This window comes from Lepeophtheirus salmonis, chromosome Z (assembly GCF_016086655.4).
Source record: "Lepeophtheirus salmonis chromosome Z, UVic_Lsal_1.4, whole genome shotgun sequence".
Taxonomy (NCBI): domain Eukaryota; kingdom Metazoa; phylum Arthropoda; class Copepoda; order Siphonostomatoida; family Caligidae; genus Lepeophtheirus; species Lepeophtheirus salmonis.
In genome coordinates, this window is record NC_092584.1 from 17,107,287 (window position 1) to 17,126,915 (window position 19,629).

At 29.9% G+C, this 19,629-nt stretch overlaps 1 long non-coding RNA gene across 1 annotated transcript; it reads left to right on the forward strand.

Moving 5' to 3' along the window:
• Positions 1-9,112: 9,112 nt before the first annotated feature.
• On the forward strand, positions 9,113-10,462 carry LOC121130177 (uncharacterized). Its single transcript, XR_005868614.2, has 2 exons — positions 9,113-9,434; positions 9,510-10,462. It is a non-coding gene; the product is annotated as an uncharacterized lncRNA (long non-coding RNA).
• The last annotated feature ends 9,167 nt before the right edge of the window (positions 10,463-19,629 follow it).

Genomic DNA, 19,629 nt, shown 5'->3' on the forward strand with positions numbered 1-19,629 from the left:
ATGTATTGTACCAACTGCTGTGTAAGAAAGGCAGATTTTGACAAAACACGATTACTAAAATTACAAGGGAATAAATTGCAATATATAAGTGCATAATTTAGAATAATTAGATATTGAAGGGATATATAACATAATATACGTGCTTCTTTTCCAAGATTGTAAAGTATCTTTATATAATGTCTTTTATTCCCCCACCCCAATATGAAAATAATTTTTAATCTGGTAAGTAATTACAATAATAAAATAAATTAAAGTATTCACACAGCGTAAATATATATAAACATATTAATGAATGATTATTATAAATACATGAATTACAAACATCATTTTATTTTATATACATATATGTATAATTCACTGTCTAAATTGATTAACTATTAAACGTTATCAGTATTTCATACTGAAGACATCAATGATTATCAAACATTTTTAATATTCAATAATAGGTATATGAAGCAAATTCGTTTCTGATAGATATTATTTATACACATTCCAATCCAATTTTGGTTATACTTATTTTTGTTTATACAAAATTTGATGAAAATCTTGTAACTGATTCAAAGAAGTTATTATTTAGGAATTTAATATATAAACTTCCATTCATACCATTGGACAAGAGATTGATGTTCAAATTAAAAAAAAAACAATCATAAAGAAGATTTCTATAAATCGTCGGAAGAGAATGTTTTGAAGGTGGATGTAAAGATGTTGACATTGCGTATGTAATCAGTAATGTTTAATAATTAATATCAATTAACAACTATCAATATGGAGTGCGAAAATATATTGAAGAATCTTCATCATCATTTCTCAATAATCAGTACTAAAACCGATTAATAGAGAAGAAATAAAGATAGGTTAAGATACTTAGAACTCTCTAAGTATATTGACGTCTCAACAAGGAACGAACCTTTTATTATGTTTTTAGGACCGATATGCAGGACTGGACCGGAACTGAACTGGATGGGACTGAAGTTTCAGTTATAACTAAGGACTGATAAGTGTGATAACCCCTATATATATATAATACAACGAGGGATCAATAAGAAACACAGGACTGAGACATTTTATTAGGACTGGACCATAGAAAAAGAAATATATCGTGCCCAGAAAACTACCCTGGAGAAAATTGCCAGGGAGACAAATTGCCCGTATTTTGTTCAAACTTCATGATGAATTATAACACTTTATAAATTCACTTATTATTTGTGACAAACATCTAAACATATTTGTTTGTTCCATCCCCCAAGGGAGTACCTTCAAGTCTGAGTAATATTATTGGCAATAATATTACTGTAAATAATTTATTGCAATATTGGAGGATTAGGAGGATGGGGGGCTGCTCTTAAAATATTGTTGAATACTCTCCACCCTCGGATTGGCCAGTGTCCCCGGAGTTGTGTGGAATTGTTAAAAACAGGCCATTAATCCAATACATCTAAGGAATCCCTTTAAAACCAAAAACTAATTCGAAGCCCTCGGATTGACCCGTGTCAGGTAAATTAAAAATCCACCGCCAATGCATCACATACATTGGCGGTGGTTTTTACCAAAGTTCCTAAAGTATCAAAGTTCCAAGCCCTCGGGTCGCACGGGGTACTTGTGGGCTTGGAATTATTATTATTTATTTTTCTGTTATTAGAGGGGTTCCATGGATGTATTAGATGAATTGACGTTGGTTTTTAGCAATCCCACACTACCCCCGGCCAATCCGAAGGCAAAGGGTATTCAAACATATTCTAAGAGTCCCTAAGATATTTATTCTCCCCTCCACTCCTTACAATTCCTCTTTATCCATTTCTTAGAAGATTTAATTTAATTTAAAAAATCGCAAGGAAAATCTACTTCAATAATACTACTCACACTTAAAGGTACTCCTTTGGAGGATGGAACAAACAAATATTTTTAGACATAAATAATATTACATTAATTGAATTTATAATGTGTTATTATTCATCCTGACTTTTGAACAAAATAACTGGTAATTTTCCTCCATTGCAATTTTCTCCAGGGTAGTTTTACTAGTACCTATATATATATATATATTTCTCTAGCCATGGATCGGACTGATTGAACTCCAGTCTTTTTAGATCAATCTAACAACCGACCTATTTAATAATTAAAAAGTAACTGGATGCACACCCTATATAATAAAAAGGAGAAAAAGAGTGAGCATTAATCCGTGTAGTGAAAAAAGTCCTTAAACAGCAAGTTATGTCCAAGACCTTGAATATTTTCATAAAGTCCTCAGATGTCACTCAAACTGAGGTTCAAGTCCATAACTATGACATTAATATAGTGTCTATAGTGTTAAGACTTTTCTGGAGTACACAATATACTTTGCTTTGGAGTCCAAGTCAAGTCTCGAGTCTTTGATTGTGAGTTCGTATTCTAAATATGGACTCAAGTCAAATTCGAGTCTCAAGTTCTGCCTCTGGCAAGAATTGAACATTGTAACTTAAATTATACATTTATTATTATAATAACAATTAATATATTATAAATAGGTAGGTTAAAAAAAATCAAAAATAACTGAATCCAGGACTTTAAATTGGTTCCTGAGATGTATATTGAGTGCAGAATTTCGTTGACTTATGGAGACAGTTTTGCGTCTATATTTTGAATGTCTCCAAATAAAAACCAGAACGGACTATATGGAGACAACAGATTATTTAAATGCAATATTTAGTTCAAAATCATTGTCATATTGCTTGCCAGATTAATTATTTTTGCCTTGGATTATGATAAAGCTAATATTACTTTTAATAGGTTTGTTTTTATAATGTTTATCGTTGTATTGGAGTTTTTGAGAAATTAGAAACAAAAAAAAAGTAAAAAAGTCTCAATTGTTCAAACTGTAATACGTAACTTTCAAGGTATTTGGAAGGCATTCAGAAATTACTATTACTACGATCCTTTGCGAAAAATAATCGGCATTCGTATGCCGTTCATTTATTCATCAAAAGACCGTGAAAATATATTGAAATCTTTACTTGGATCAAGGATTGCACTTGTACTAAAGTTATAGTCATAGATCAAGGATGTGGACCTGTCCATGAAAATCTACATGAATTATTATTGTTATGGAACTTACAAAAATGAATTAATTAAAGTGTACATAAATAAAGTCGTAAATAATATTACTTATTTACAAAACCCTATGTTTCATATCTTAAATTTAATAAAATTAGCTAATTAATTAACCTGGTAAAAGTGGTTCTTCCATGTTTCAGTATGAGATTAATATATATATATTATTTCCTTAAGTATCAGTATTTCTTTATGTTACTCATATCACTCTAAAAAAAGAGCAAATATATTGGTAGAGGTTTTAAATACATCATTAGTGCACAGTGGAATGTGAAGTATGATATCTATGTACAACATAGCTATTTCCATATTGATCTTTCGTAATTTATTTATTTAATTCGACTATATTAATATAAATTCTGAATGATTATAAATATTGGGAAGTTGATTTGGATTCAATTTTTCTATGCAAATACAGCATGCATAATATTTTTTATGTTATTTACCTCATTAAACATATTTCATGGTGTATTTAGGACTTTTGTTGCCATAGTAAAATAGGGGGGATGTCGTATTTAATAACATTTTCCAATGTTACTCATGATCCTTCAAATATTATATTTGTATTCAAAAATTAAATTCATTAATGGTGTTTACTAATGAATTAATAATATTTCTACCGAGTGCTATTGATCAAGCAACTATTCCAAAGACTGTTTTCTGAAGATGCTTGTAATAAAGGGGATAATTAAGAGATTGCCTCAATATATTCAAATCCTTTTTGGCCCAGCTTCATAAAAAAAGAACTCTAAATCTCAATGTTTCATATATGATGTCTTTATATAATTATATCGGATATTTTCCAATGCAACGGGGTAGATTGTCTTGATTAAACTAGAAAAATGATCATATTTAAGTTTAGTGTGAACCTGTAGAATAATTCAGTTTACACGTAGCAAATCTGAAGTATTCATTTCAAAATGAATATACAAAAAGAAACTTTTTGAATATATATTTTTTTTTGATTTTCAAACATTAAAGTGAACACTGATAGTGAATTAAACTAGTTTTACAGATTTCTGCTTGGAATTTAAATATAATTTATAATTTGGTAAGAGTTTTAGCAATTATTATTTTTAGTTTAGGATATTTTTTATATATTAAATGTTACGAATTTTCCAAAGACTATACATTAACTCGTATGATAATTTCAAAATATGAATTTTACAGATTGATTGAAATGTTCATTTTAATTACTTATCACCTGTAAAAATCAATGGCAATGTCAAAAGGAATTAAAATAACTTTGTCATTTTAAATATAATTACTTTCCCTCTAGTTTTGACAATTTTAATAGTATATTGAATTTTTTTCGTAGATACTATAAATTTTCCGCTATAAGGAATCCTACATTAATGAAAAACTATTCAAAATGGTGTAAAGAACCACTTTTTATACCTTTTGATTCTGATGATTTAAATATTAAATCCCTTGATATCGACGAATAAAATCAACAAAATTCTAATCACACGAATAAAAATATACCTAATAGATCTATTGGCTCACAGACAGACATTTTGGATAACTATAATAATTTGGAAAAATTAAATTTAATAATAATTAAAAAAAAGTTAGTTATTACAGAATAAATACCATAAATTATCGACTTGTTAAAAAAATAAGAAACAAAATGATGAAATTCAATATGTTAAACAAAAAACTGACGCTTTAATAGTTAATGAATTAAAAAGAATTTAATTTAAAATTTAAAAAGGGAAATTTTGGACTTAAACTGTAAACTAAAAAAAATATAGATAATCTTCATATGAATGTGCTGGGCCATCAAACACGGATAAAACTTCCAGTAATACTTATAAATCTTCAGTTCATTTAAATGTGTATACGTGTATTATAAATCAAGTTCCTACTGCTAATACTCAAAAGATTTTACAAGAATTCTTTACACCTAAAGATAACATATGTTTGCCTAAAATAAGTACTGTAGAAAACCAAATTTTAAACATTTATTATGGCGTCAACATGATTTATTTAATTATCATTCGATGTATAAAATTTTTTCCTCCATGGTCCAGTAAATAATTTTCCAATTAATCCAAGGACATGTAATTCTTTAATAATTTCTGGATTGTTCAAGTCAATAGAATTTTTAATTTATTATAATGCTCAATAAGCTTACCAGCGAGATGAAAAATAATATGAAGGCGATTGCCTCTATATCTGGGTATGAGTGTTAAAGGGAGCTTATTTACATATTTGTAAAAACGCCACAAATCCTCTTGGATTTATTGATATGATAAATGAATCGACCAGCTAAAGATTCACTTTTCCTATAATTATGGCCTTCTAATTTTCTCATAACTCTTTGTATTTCCATCGATATTGTCTCTAATGGATGTAAATGACAATTAAATTCATTTAAAGTTTTACCCCATTCCAAATTTATAATTTTAATGGCGGCTGCGTTTGAAGGTCAACGATCCGTCATCGGGTTTTTTATATTATCAATTATCGTTTGCAGACATTATCGACTTTGTTTGAAATATGTTGATCATAATCTTTGGCTGTAGCTCCTGGCAATTCATCTATAGTAGATAATAAACATTTAAGGGTGCTGGTGAAATGGATGGTATTAATATGAATATTTTCATAAGTAGTAGCGTCGAATCCCAAGACGTAGAAGAAATATCTGTTCAAAACTTCAAAATTATCCATTTCTATGGAATAAATATTGACATCACTGAAATTAGGAGAAAAAGTTGCATCGAATAAAGTTAAGTATCACCTTCAAATCTAATTTTTTTGGAATCCTTTAACATACATAACAATAATTCTTATTCACTATTGACTCTTCCATAAGCTTCAGTTATCTTTGTCACCTGTTTCTCCTACCTGTTGGCACTGGGACCTATCAAAGGGTATGGACAAACGGACAATTGAACTTTAATACTTGAGAACAATTTACTCAAGAGCTGGACATCTCATCTGTTGGCATAGAATGCTGTTTACATAGGTAGGAAGTAGACTTGCTCATTCATTCAACCAGGAGCAAGGAACTCTTTACGAGATCTAGGGATACGACGCCTTTGCACATCAAGTCATGAGTAATTAATCTTGGGTATCTCTTCTATCGGTATTTATTCAATATTAACAATAAAAATAGACAAAAAATTCTTTATAAATTTTGAAGAACATTATCAATATTCCTAATGAAATATTTCATCATTATATTCCTCACTATTCAATTCTTAATTATTTTAAATCTTATTTTTTATTTATACATCTTTTTGAATATTATCACTTACTTCAGAAACTATTTGTTTTCTCATGCACTTGAAAATTTGACCGAAATATACAACGATAAAAATGATGCTCTTCATTACATTCATTGCCAAGTGTTTCTAAGAAATATAGTACTTCCGCTATTAGTTTTCAAATATTATAATTAGTTAAATATCCTTTTGGATTTCTTCGTTGAAGATATATCTTTTTTTTAATTTATGAAAATATTGAATAACAAACGTACACACACATCAAGAAAAATAAGCACTCAACTGATTTTTTAGACTTCGATGCCTTGTAACTGGTAAGACATTCTGGAACGAAGCAAAGACACAAATGAGTAAACCTTAGATTAAAAATATTAGTCAACAAAAACCTACGTTTTTACTACATACCTAGATATTTAGAAGTAGATAATTGTAATAAGCGTAAATCTTAGAAACTATCAGTTATAAAATATATTATATGGCTAAACAATTTAAAAAAATATATATATATAAACATAAATCAATGAAGCACAAATTAATAATTAATTTTTGCATTAACACCATTATTTACAATTGATAAATAAGAAAATAATTTTAAAGGTTAATGTCATATGTATATGTTTTACAATTTTCAAGGAATATAATCTATTATTCAGTCTCAATGAATACTAAAATAATCCGTTTTTATATACAGTTATGTTACATTGTAAGCATATAATGTAATCTGTAATTTATTTAATGAAGATCCTACATCCTAACGATTCAGTGATTTATAAATATATTGACAAGTGATTAAGTCATTCAAAAAATGACTTCCAACTCATAAATTTTAAAATATGTTAAATGAAATTCATATTTTCCCATATAAATCTACTAAAGTAGATACTACATATTTATCATGTTAGGATTCCCATGAACTATTCATGCATATATGTAGGTAATATCAGAGTAGAATCTGTTTTGCAGCTTTCCTGATAAAGATATCTAGAAAAGAGGACCACATTAAATTCAGGCTCCAGGATTGTCTTCTACTTTTTTTTTCTAATGACATAAGAGACTCAAAAGTAATAATGGAATCGGAAGCAAGGATGAAGTGCCTAGAATTACAGAAATAATAAAGCTTTATAAATTTCATGACTCTAGAAATGAGTTGTTTTTTGTTATGTTCATCAATGACACGTAAGGACTCAAATCAATAAAAGAGTTTCCCAAGAATATTAGGACTGGACTTTGGAAGGAGTTTCAATGGAAGGGACGCAGATGAAGGATGATAAGTCTGTTTGGCCTCACTTTACATTTCATTCCAGCATTATTGATCTTGATTAAACATATACTCTGTTCTTATAGAAGTATAAAATGATTCCATACAAGATCTATAAGGAACGTATGTGTATCCGAACACATGGACGATGCGTAACAGATTTAGACGTTAAAGGACAATGAATGATAGTTCCATTAAATGAGATGGCACCCACTCAGTCAGGCACAAGAACCTTTTCTAAAGATCTAAATATCATCTGATGGATATCAGTATCACGATGTCATAATCACATATGAATTCTACGGAACTCTGAGTGGACTCAGATCCATATATCAGATGTTCTGCAAAAAGATCCATCCATTATTGTCTTATAAGTAATTATTTTGATGTTTATCACGCGAACTGTTTTCACAAAAAAGTGCTTATAAAACCATTTCACTTCTTCCATCCTTTACCCGATAAAGTAGTTTGTTTGTAGGAGGTTTCGTGGGTGTTCTTATTCCCTCTTGCAATATATATTCTAATACTATCTGGAGGAGGATAACCTCAAATCACGCAACCTGTTATTATGAAAAACATCATTTCTAATGATAAATTCTACTTGGTGAACTCAAATGAGCCTTGTACAATTATGAGGCGATATCATTTGTCGTATCAGCATTACGTGATATTTCCATTTTGGGATAATATTTGAAATCCTAAAAAATTGTTTGAGAGCAAAAAATGATGGATTGATTTAATGTATACAACTCAAAATCAAAGAAGTAATGTAAAAAGTAAAACATAAAGTAAATACGAGTATATTAAACTACATAATTGTACTCTTCTCCCACAAGGTTACCCTATAACGCATTTCCGACTGATGCTCGACTTTCACAACAATTTTTAATAGTGACATGTATGCGAATTTACTGTTTATTATTAATCATATAATTTCTAGTATTATATTCTCTAAATATACCGCTCTACGAGAAGTTGTAAGTACCCTTTCGTATAGTCCCAGGACTATTGTAGAATCCCTAATCCACATTTAACTAAAAATTTCTTAAAGAGTCATGATGAACTGATAACTTTGATCACACTAACCCTCGAAGGTCCTTTGTAGAATAATATACAACCTTTTTGTAAGAATAAATTTAGTCCCAATTGATACTTAATTGATATGATAAAAATTTATTTTATACGTTTTGAACGTTGGACAAAACACTTCATCATTAAAGCGAAAAAATTATAAATGATACATAGATATAAATCGGTAAAAAATATAAAAATATATTATTTAATATGTCCCTTCTCAGTTTTTAATATCTTGGAAAAGTTGAACTTATATATTTACGTGAAGTGCAGCTTCTTTTTCTACCTATGATGAGCTGCATGATGCATCTGCAAGCTTTCCAAACATGTAAAAGTACAAAAGCAGGATCCACATTGGATTTTATTTCTTCCTCCTTCTCCCGATGAAGTAGTTTGTTCGTAGGAGGTTTTATGGCGTTTCTCATTCCCTCTTGCTTGCTTTGCTTATTGATATAAACATAAAATTTAAAAAAAACAAGTGACGTGATTTCTGATGAGGCGTGAGAAAAAAAAATTCAATTTTCAACTTAGAAAAGTGCAATTCGGTGCTTATCCAACAAATAAGTCATTCCGAACTCAACAAAATTCTACGCACAATATACAACGCAGAAACATAATTAAAATCCCTGATTCATTTTTATTTTTTGTAACCTACATACAATTACAGAAGTATAAAAGAGTAAGTCGAAAAATTCAAATTACTCCTTTGCCATCGCATAAATGGATCACTTGACACCAGGAGAAAAAGCTACATCAAATTAAGTTAATAATGGACTTCAAATGTAATTTTTTTGCAATCCTTTAACATACCAACTAGTTAGAAGTTATGATAAGTATTAAATTATAATGTGGTCTAGTTTTTTATTAAGGATAGGAAGATTTGAAGATGGAGATTGAAGGTGTTCTTAACAAGAAAAAATACGAATGTAGTTACTGCTCTAGTTTTTTTACACAATCTGGAAGCTTGAAGATTCATATTGATAGCGTTCATAAGAAGATAAAAAAATACCAATGTAGCAACTGTTCTCGTTCTTTTACACGCTCTGGAAGCTTGAAAAACCCATATTCAATGTGTTCATGAAAAAGTAAAGAAATACCAATGTTGTTACTGCTCTAGTTCTTTTGCACTCTCTGGAAACTTGAAATCACATATTGATATTGTTCATGAGAAGATCAAGAAATACCAATGTAGTGGCTGCTCTAGATCTTTTGCATCCTCTGGAAACATGAGAAAGCATGTTTCCAGAGTTCATAGAGAGATAAAGAAATACCAATGTAGTGACTGTTCTAGATCTTTCACAATCTCTGAAGACTTGAAGACGCATATTGAAAGTGTTCATGACAGAAAAATAAAATACCATTGTAGTGACTGCTTTAGATCTTTTACAACATCTAGACGATTGAAGAGGCATATTCAATGTTTTAATCATAATAGAATAAAATATCAATGTAATTATTGCCCTAGTTCTTTTATACAACCAGGAAGCTTGAAGACGCATCTTGAAATTTTCCATGGGAACATTAAAAAAATCCAATGTGGATCCTGCTTTTGTACTTTTACATGTTTGGAAAGCTTGCAGATGCATCATGCAGCTCATCATAGGTAGAAAAAGAAGCTGCACTTCACGTAAATATATAAGTTCAACTTTTCCAAGATATTAAAAACTGAGTAGGGAAATATTAAATAATATATTTTTATATTTTTTACCGATTTATATCTATGTATCATTTATAATTTTTTCGCTTTAATGATGAAGTGTTTTGTCCAACGTTCAAAACGTATGAAATAAATTTTTATCATATCAATTAAGTATCAATTGGGATCTTTTATTGTATATTATTCTACAAAGGACCTTCGAGGGTTAGTGTGATCAAAGTTATCAGTTCATCATGACTCTTTAAGAAATTTTTAGTTAAATGTGGGTTAGGGATTCTACAATAGTCCTGGGACTATACAAAAGGGTACTTACAACTTCTCGTAGAGCGGTATATTTAGAGAATATAATAATAGAAATTATATGATTAATAGTAACAGTAAATTCGCATACTCTTTTATGTCACTATTAAAAATCGTTGTGGAAGTTGAGCATCAGTCGGAAATGCGTTATAGGATAACCTTGTGGGAGAATAGTACAATTATGTGGTTTAATATACTCGTATTTACTTTATGTTTTACTTTTTACATTACTTCTTTGATTTTGAGTTGTATACATTAAATCAATCCATCATTTTTTGCTCTCAAACAATTTTTTAGGATTTCAAATATTATCCCAAAATGGAAATATCACGTAATGCTGATACGACAAATGATGTCGCCTCATAATTGTACAAGGCTCATTTGAGTTCACCAAGTAGAATTTATCATTAGAAATGATGTTTTTCATAATAACAGGTTGCGTGATTTGAGGTTGTCCTACTCCAGATAGTATTAGAATATATATTGCAAGAGGGAATAAGAAAACCCACGAAACCTCCTACAAACAAACTACTTTATCGGGTAAAGGATGGAAGAAGTGAAATGGTTTTATAAGCACTTTTTTGTGAAAACAGTTCGCGTGATAAACATCAAAATAATTACTTATAAGACAATAATGATGGTTTGGATGGATCTTTTTTGCAGAACATCCTGATATATGGATCTGAATCCACTCAGAGTTCCATTGAATTCATATATGGTTATGACATCTTGATACTAATATCCATCAGATTATATTTAGATCTTAAGAAAAGGTTCTTGTGCCTGACTGAGTGGGTGCCATCTCATTTAATGGAACTATCATTCATTGTCCTTTAACGTCTAAATCTGTTACGCCATCGTCCATGTGTTCAGTTACACATCCGTTCCTTATAGATCGTGTAGTGAATAATTTTATACTTCTATAAGAACAGAGTATATGTTTAATCAAGATCAATAATGCTGGAATGAAATGTACAGTGAGGACCAAAAAGACTTATCATCCTTCATCTGCGTCCCTTCCATTGAAACTCCTTCCAAAGTCCAGTCCTAATATTTTTGGAAAACTCTTTTATTGATTTGAGTCCTTACGTGTCATTGATGAACATAACAAAAAACAACTCATTTCTAGAGTCATGAAATTTATAAAGCTTTATTATTTCTGTAATTCTAGGCACTTCATCCTCGCTTCCGATTCGATTATTACTTTTGAGTCTCTTATGTCATTAGAAAAAAAAAGTAGAAGACGATCCTGGAGCCTGAATTTAATGTGGTGCTCTTTTTCTAGATATCTCTATCAGGAAAACTGCAAAACAGATTCTACTCTGCTATTACCTACATATATGCATAAATAGTTCATGGGAATCCTAACATGATAAATATGTTCATAAATTATGGGACATCTTATAATTTTAGTAGATTTATATGGGAAAATATGAACTTCGTTTAGCATATTTTAAAATTTATGAGTCGGAAGTCATTTTTTGAATGACTTAATCACTTGTCAATATATTTATAAATCACTCAATCGTTATGATGTAGAATCTTCATTAAATAAATTACAGATTACACTAAATGCTTACAATGTAACATAACTGTATATAAAAACGATTATTTCAGTATTCATTGACACAGAATAATAGATTATATTCCTTGAAAATTGTAAAACATATCAATATGACATTAACCTTTAAAATTATTTTCTTATTTATCAATTGTAAATAATGGTGTTAATGCAAAAATTAATTATTAATTTATGTGCTTCATTGATTTATGTTTATATTTTAATTTTTTTTAAATTGTTTAGCCATATAATATATTTTATAACTGATTAGTTTCTAAGATTTACGCTTATTACAATTATCTACTTCTAAATATCTAGGTATGTAGTAAAAACGTAGGTTTTTGTTGACTATTATTTTTAATCTAAGGTTTACTCATTTGTGTCTTTGCTTCGTTCCAGAATGCCTTACTAGTTACAAGGCATCGAAGTCTAAAAAAATCAGTTGAGTGCTTATTTTTCTTGATGTGTACGTTTGTTATTCAATATTTTCATAAATTAAAAAAATATTTATCTTCAACGAAAAAATCCAAAAGAATATTTAATTAATTATAATATTTGAAAACTAATAGCGGAAGTACTATATTTGTTAGAAACACTTGACAATGAATGTAATGAAGAGCATCATTTTTATCGTTGTATATTTCGGTCAAATTTTCAAGTGCATGAGAAAACAAATAGTTTCTGAAGTAAGTGATAATATTCAAAAAGATGTATAAATAAAAATTAAGAGTTAAAATAATTTAGCATTGAATAGTGAGGAATATAATGATGAAATATTTCATTAGGAATATTGATAATGTTCTTCAAAATTCATAAAGAATTTGTTTGTCTAATTTTATTGTTAATATTGAATAAATTCACTACAATCTACTCTTATTTACAATAATATGCAGTAATATACCTATCAATGAAGTAAAAACATAAGACTATCCGTATCTCCTCTCACACGCTTTCTCTTCCTTAAAGGTAAGTATTTATTGAAATATACTTTATAGTATTTAAGTATGAAAAAAATTTCAATTTTCGTCTTGGAAAAAGTCCTATAAGTAACTCAGTTCTTATCCAACAAATGAGTTGTTTTGTTGTGAACAAAATTTATACTAAATTAATATTCATTGGAGGAACGTATTTAATGTCCTTGATTCAGTTATTTTTGATTTTTGTAACCTACATAAATAGTTTAATCTTGGAACAGTGTTATTAATTATTATCAACTCAAATGTTCTCTAGTTCTTTTACAAGCTCAGAAGACTTGAAGACGTATATTGAAGGTGTTCACAAGAAGATAAAAAAATAGCAATGTAGTTACGGCTCTTGAAGTCAAATATTGACATTGTTCATGAGAGGATAAAAAAGATCAAATATATTTACTAGTTCTTTTAAACGCTCTGAAAGCTTGAAAATGCCTATTAAAGCTGTTCATGAGAATATTAAAAAGTTATGATGTAGTTACTACTCTAGTTCTTTACACACTCTGAAAACTTAAGAATAAGAAGCTCCTTGAATCCTCTTACATTCAAACTACTTCAGGGATGAATAAATAAAATGATTTGGTACTTTTTTGTGTAGACAGTTCGTATGATAAACTTTAGTCAGATTAGTGGTATATACATCAAATTAATTACTTCTAAAACAATAAAGATGGTGTTTATGGATCTTTTCCCCGGAAAATCCCAATTTATTGGTGTGAGTAAACTCATAAATCTACTGAGTTTATATCTGTTTATTACATTGGATTGATTGGCGTTCAGGGATTTCATCTCTTTAGAAAATATTATTGCGCCTTACTCCATGGATGTCATCTCATTTCATGAAAGTATCTTTCATTCTACGATGGAAAGCAAAGAGTAAAGTACCTCAAAATCTTTTCTCCCAAAAGAAACAGGAAATATAGCCCAGAATTAATTGGTAGAAAATTCTTCCCAACTAAAAAACTATTATACAATAATTGTTGGGAATTGTTCACAGTTTAACATGAGCTAGTCATACTTAAACCAAAGCGTTTAGAACACTGATTAAGAAAAAAAACAGAAAAATCGAAAGATGGAGGTTAATCTGCAGGATTTTATATATCAATGAAGTATATAGATAATTTATACAATTGAGCCCAAAAGTATTCGTACCCTTTCAATCATATCTATATCATCTGTAACAATTGTTTTTAATTTCCTTTTTTAGTAAGCTTTCTGATAATAATTATTATTTATTTACTAAAAATATCAACTTTTTATTAAAAATATTTTTTTATGCTTTGGGATTTTTTTTGGAAGTATTCATGTCCCTCCAAAAATATAAAAATAAAAAACATTTTTTCTGTTTTTTTTTATCATGGTGAAGTCTGAAAAATTAACAGACTTCTATAAAGTACTCGAGAGATCAAGAATTTCCTTGAACTATCTTCTGATGTATAAATGTGTGATGAGGCAATTTCTTGCTTCAGTCTTATTCTACACTCAATATGGCCCAGACCAAGGAGTACAGTGAGGACAACTGCCAGCTTGTAGTCAATTACCATAATCAAGGTGACAGTTATATTGACATTTCCATCAAGTTTTCCATCCCAAATCCTCTTTCCAAAGCATCATCACCAAATTTAAAAGAACTGGCATTGTCAAGAACCTTCCTCGACATGGTAGGAAGTCTAAGCTGCGCTCAACACAAGTGAGATATGCTGTTCTAGATGTTGCTAATAATCCAATCATAACAACTATCAAATCCATCCAACAGGGGTTCAAAGTAACAGGAACGTTGGATGATCTACTGTGCAAAGGGTTTTACACAAGAATGGATTCCGGGGTGGTGTGTAAAGAAAGGCTCCACTCCTCAAGTGAAGGCACTTAAAGGCTAGGCTGAAGTATGACAATGACCATAAAGATGACGAACTCAACATCGGCACATTTGCCAACAGAAGGGCTAAGCCTTCAACCTTAAAAACACTATTCCAGCAGTGAAACGCAGTGGTGGAAGTATCATGATTTGGCCTTGTTTTGCTGCAAATGGAACTGGAGAATTTCACAAAATCTCGATGTAGTCTTCCATTTACATGGTGCTTGAAATATATTTGCATCACTCAGCAAAGATGCTTAAGCTTGGAAGACATTGGTGGCTCTAGCAAGATAATCACCCAATACACACATCCAAAAAATTATAGAATGGCTCAATATGCATAAGGTTGGGGTTATATACTAGCCAAACAATAGTTTTGACCTTATCCCCAGTGAGAATCTATGAAATACATTGCATAAAAACAATGTGGTAAATACATGTAACAAATCTCGATGACCTTTGGAGATTAGGTCAAGAAGAGTGGGCTTAAATCGATCCTGGTGTTTGCCTCAATTTGATAAGGACTTATTCCAAACGTATTCAATATTTGAAGAGATCCAGAGGCCGTGTCGCTAAGTATTAAGCAATTTGGCTCTTGGAGTATGAATACTTATGAACCGCCAAAAATAATATTTTGTTCATTTACTCCGAAAAATGAATAAATTGTTATAATTTTTTTTAGTTAAGAGTAGTTTTTCATTGACTAGAGATATTCTAAATGATTCTGTAGATCCAACGTGAACATCTAATACTGCTTTCTTAGCATTTTTGTGAGGGTTCGAATAGTTTTGGGCTTAATTGTTTATATATATATATATATTTTTTGGTGGTGGGTACTTTTTTCAAGAAAAAATTAAAATAAAATGTATAAAATTTTTCAAAAATCCACAACAATCCCCCCAAAAAAAAATAGAAATTAAATAATCCCTAAATTTCTAATTTTTCAAAATAAAAATCCAAATATTAAATTTTTTGGAGATACATTTCAAAAACTCATAGCTATTAACAAAATATTAAATTTTGAAAATTAAATTTTTGTATACAAAATTTGAAAAACTATATTTTTTATAAGAATAAGGATAAATTAAATTTTAAATGTTAAACTTTTTGTAAAAAAAAATTCAAATATGAAATTTCCTAGTAAAATTGGAAAAAAAATTTAATATTTGAAATTATTTTATTTTTTTGGTCTGGGAGCTACTGCCCCTCCAGCCCACACCCTGCGGACGCCCTGAAGATAAAAAAATACAGTGTAAACTTTTGTATTAGTGAGATAACGCCGTGATAGGATGCAATTTGTGATTTCAATGTCAAGGCTCAATGGATGTCACATGGTTAATTTCGATTGTATTACGAGCTATTTTCTGATTCAACAAATCAATATTTAAATCACTAATAACGAGTGAAAAATACTGGGCATCCCGTGGATTGGAACAGCAGGGCATGGCACACGTTTGTAGAATTGATCACTTGAGAAAATCTTCTCGTCCGAGAAAATTTTCACAATTGACCCATTTGCCTTGATCTATGTGAAGATTTTCTTACACCTCTGGAGACTCCTGGCTAGCATGCCCCTTTGTCAGAAGGTATTGTGGGGTCCTTGTGCACGAAAGTAATCTGAAGTTGTACTTTAAAGCTCTTTTGATGGGCCTAAGAGCCACAAAGAAGTCGTTGGCGAGGCGATTCATTGACTTAGTGGGATCCTCCTCCATATTCTTCTTCAAACTTGACAAGAACTATGTATCCCTATTTAAATTATGCCCTCCACTTCTTGAAATCCTGGAGAGGTCTTGTTAATTTTTTTACTTTAATTTTTTCGTCTTGCCCAAGTTAAAACCAGGCTCTTAGAACACTTAACAATGTCCGTACTCTTCATCACATTAACTCCAGGATCTAAGTGATGAAAGATACTCTGCCCTTTTCCTTGTGGCTCGCTCATGATGATGAAATGACTAAATGATTAGTATAGTTTGTTTATCTAAAAAGGAAGACAGAAACAGAATATCAAAAAATAATCACTAAACCTTTTTATAGTAATGAGAAAATAAACAATAATTAACAGTCCATGTTTTGCTGTCCTACGCTGTATAATTATCAAGATGTGGTTGTCAATGGAGTAGTCTAGTTGATAATTATATAGTTATACATTATGAATCATCATTAAATATTCTTATTATTTTATGAGTAAAGTAGTCATTCAAAAAAATTAAATTCGACAAAGTTGCCCAGAAACATTGTACAATGCCGATAGATTGCATTCTTGGTGCGTATCGAGGTTATGTTTCGTTATTGGCATCTCTCGGAAGAATATTTTTATGTATCACTTGAGAAAAAGAACTTTAATGACACTTTTGAAATTCAGCGTCATAACTTTAAAATTGAAACTTCTGAAACCCTTTATACGAGAGAATGTAATTAAAAATATCCTTTTCAAATGGTATTCGAGGTAAAATTGTAACCTTTTTTAAGACTAAAACTTTACTAACATAACTTATTCATTAGAATACAACAGAAAGTCGAATTAACAAGTAACCCTATTACATACGCCAAAATAAAAATGTAGTAGATGTTGACCTTTTTTGTGACCTTTGACATATTATATGACCTTCAAACTGTACTTTATTGATTAAAAATATTATTTAACTACTTCTTTAGCATGAAAAGGCTTTAATGAGTTTTGTATTACTTTAAAAAAAGGTTTAAAAAATATGCATTGACGGGTAAATAAGTAATTTATGGGGTAGGGTGGGGTTTATGGCCGGATATTAAACTTATTCTTTATAGAGTGCTTAAAAGATACTATTACATCCAAAAACTAGGGTAAAATTGATTTAACATCCCCTTATTAAAATTGAAATTATTTACATCTTTTAAAAAATATTTTTTGCTATAAAATTGAATACATACCCAATTTTAAAGTAACATTGATGTGTCGTTTGTATTTTCGCTCTTTTTTTTTTCGCCTAAAAATCAGCTACGTCATCGAAACGCAGTCGTTTCAATAGCAGTATTAGTTGCGGAATCAATGCCTTTGGAGTAAATATGGAAAGGAAGAATAAAAAAGACTATTTGTACCGTTGCTTCATGCAATTCTCCAAATGGAATTTCTTACTTTAGACTCTCCAAGGATTCTCATTGCAGAAGGAGTGACAATATACCTCAATTTCCCAAAATCCGTTCCAGTCCTTTTACTGATAAAAATGATGAGAGAGATTTGAAGATTGAATTCTTGGGAAAGGCCGCTCTGAAAAAAAACTAAAGAAGGATACCATTCCAAGTTTGAAACTGTTGGATGATGGAAATCATAATCCTCGTGAGGATGAAAGATTGCCTAAGAGACAGATGAGAGAAATATCCAATGACAAATATTTCGTTATCATTGATATATACCTATATATATATATATATATATAATTCTAGAAAAATACATCTTTTCTCAACATAGCTTTGTTATTTCCAAAACAATTGCTTGCATATTTTTGACTGTAATTACATATTTAGCACTGAACTTTGGAATTTTGTATATGTTACATTGAGCGGAAATAGAAGGATAGCAAATACTGCTGATTTGCAATATCATAATAATAGTAATCTATTATATGTACATTATTCAATACAAAAAAAACATGAAATAGCTCATTTTGAAAACAATACACGAACATAATCAAAACTTTTTTTTTTTCCGGGTGGGTTCCTATTTCTTAGCATATTTATGGAATGAAATACGATATGTTTAAAGTGTAGGTAAGAGTTAATTAATTCAAAGCATTGACTAAATATTTGCAAAGTTTTAATTATTTTTGATTTATTACGAAGAACGAAATATTTATTGATTATAAGAAGATACAAGAACAAATCCCCAGGATGATTGGGCCTACTTTTCAAATTTTATAAAAAAATACAGAAATATTTAGTCACTTTTTTTTTCTTTTTTTTTTACAGAATATGCAATCAAAAGTAACCCCAGTATTTATTAGCAAAGGAATTAATAGTAAAGTTCGTTAAACTATAAATTTTTAATTTCTCAGCCCGCTTCGACTTCTACTGCCTGATAATTGTCACTCATTATAAAAAAGAAAGTTATCCATCTTGACACTGTTAAGGTTATAAATAATTGTTTTTATACATATTATAGATGCCAATTCCGCAAAAAGTCTTAAAAAACTTGGTTCTCCGGAATGATTCGTTTTAATTTTTTGGTTTATAGAAACCGCCCCTATTTATAATCCTTGCAGTGCACCAGGACTAATATCATTAGCTCTCTAGCCGATATTCTTATACCGAGTGGTCCATTAACATCTGGACCCTTTGAATTTTAAACTTGAACAAGATATAATTTATTGATTAACAACATAATTTGAACAAAATGAAAACTATAGATAGATGCATGTCTGAACTCTCTTAATCAATAATGTACCCACCCTTAGCGACATTATGACTTCCAGGCGGCTGCAGAAGTCCTGGCAACCGCTATGAATGGTGTCCTTTGTTATTGTGTCTCAGTGCTGGCTGACCGTGGCTTTGAGGGCCTCCGCGCTTGGATAATGAACTCTGGAGACCTTCGCATCGAACACATAAAAAGTATAGTCGAGGAGCTAACTATCAGGACTGTAGAACACCAATAGTGGAAGAA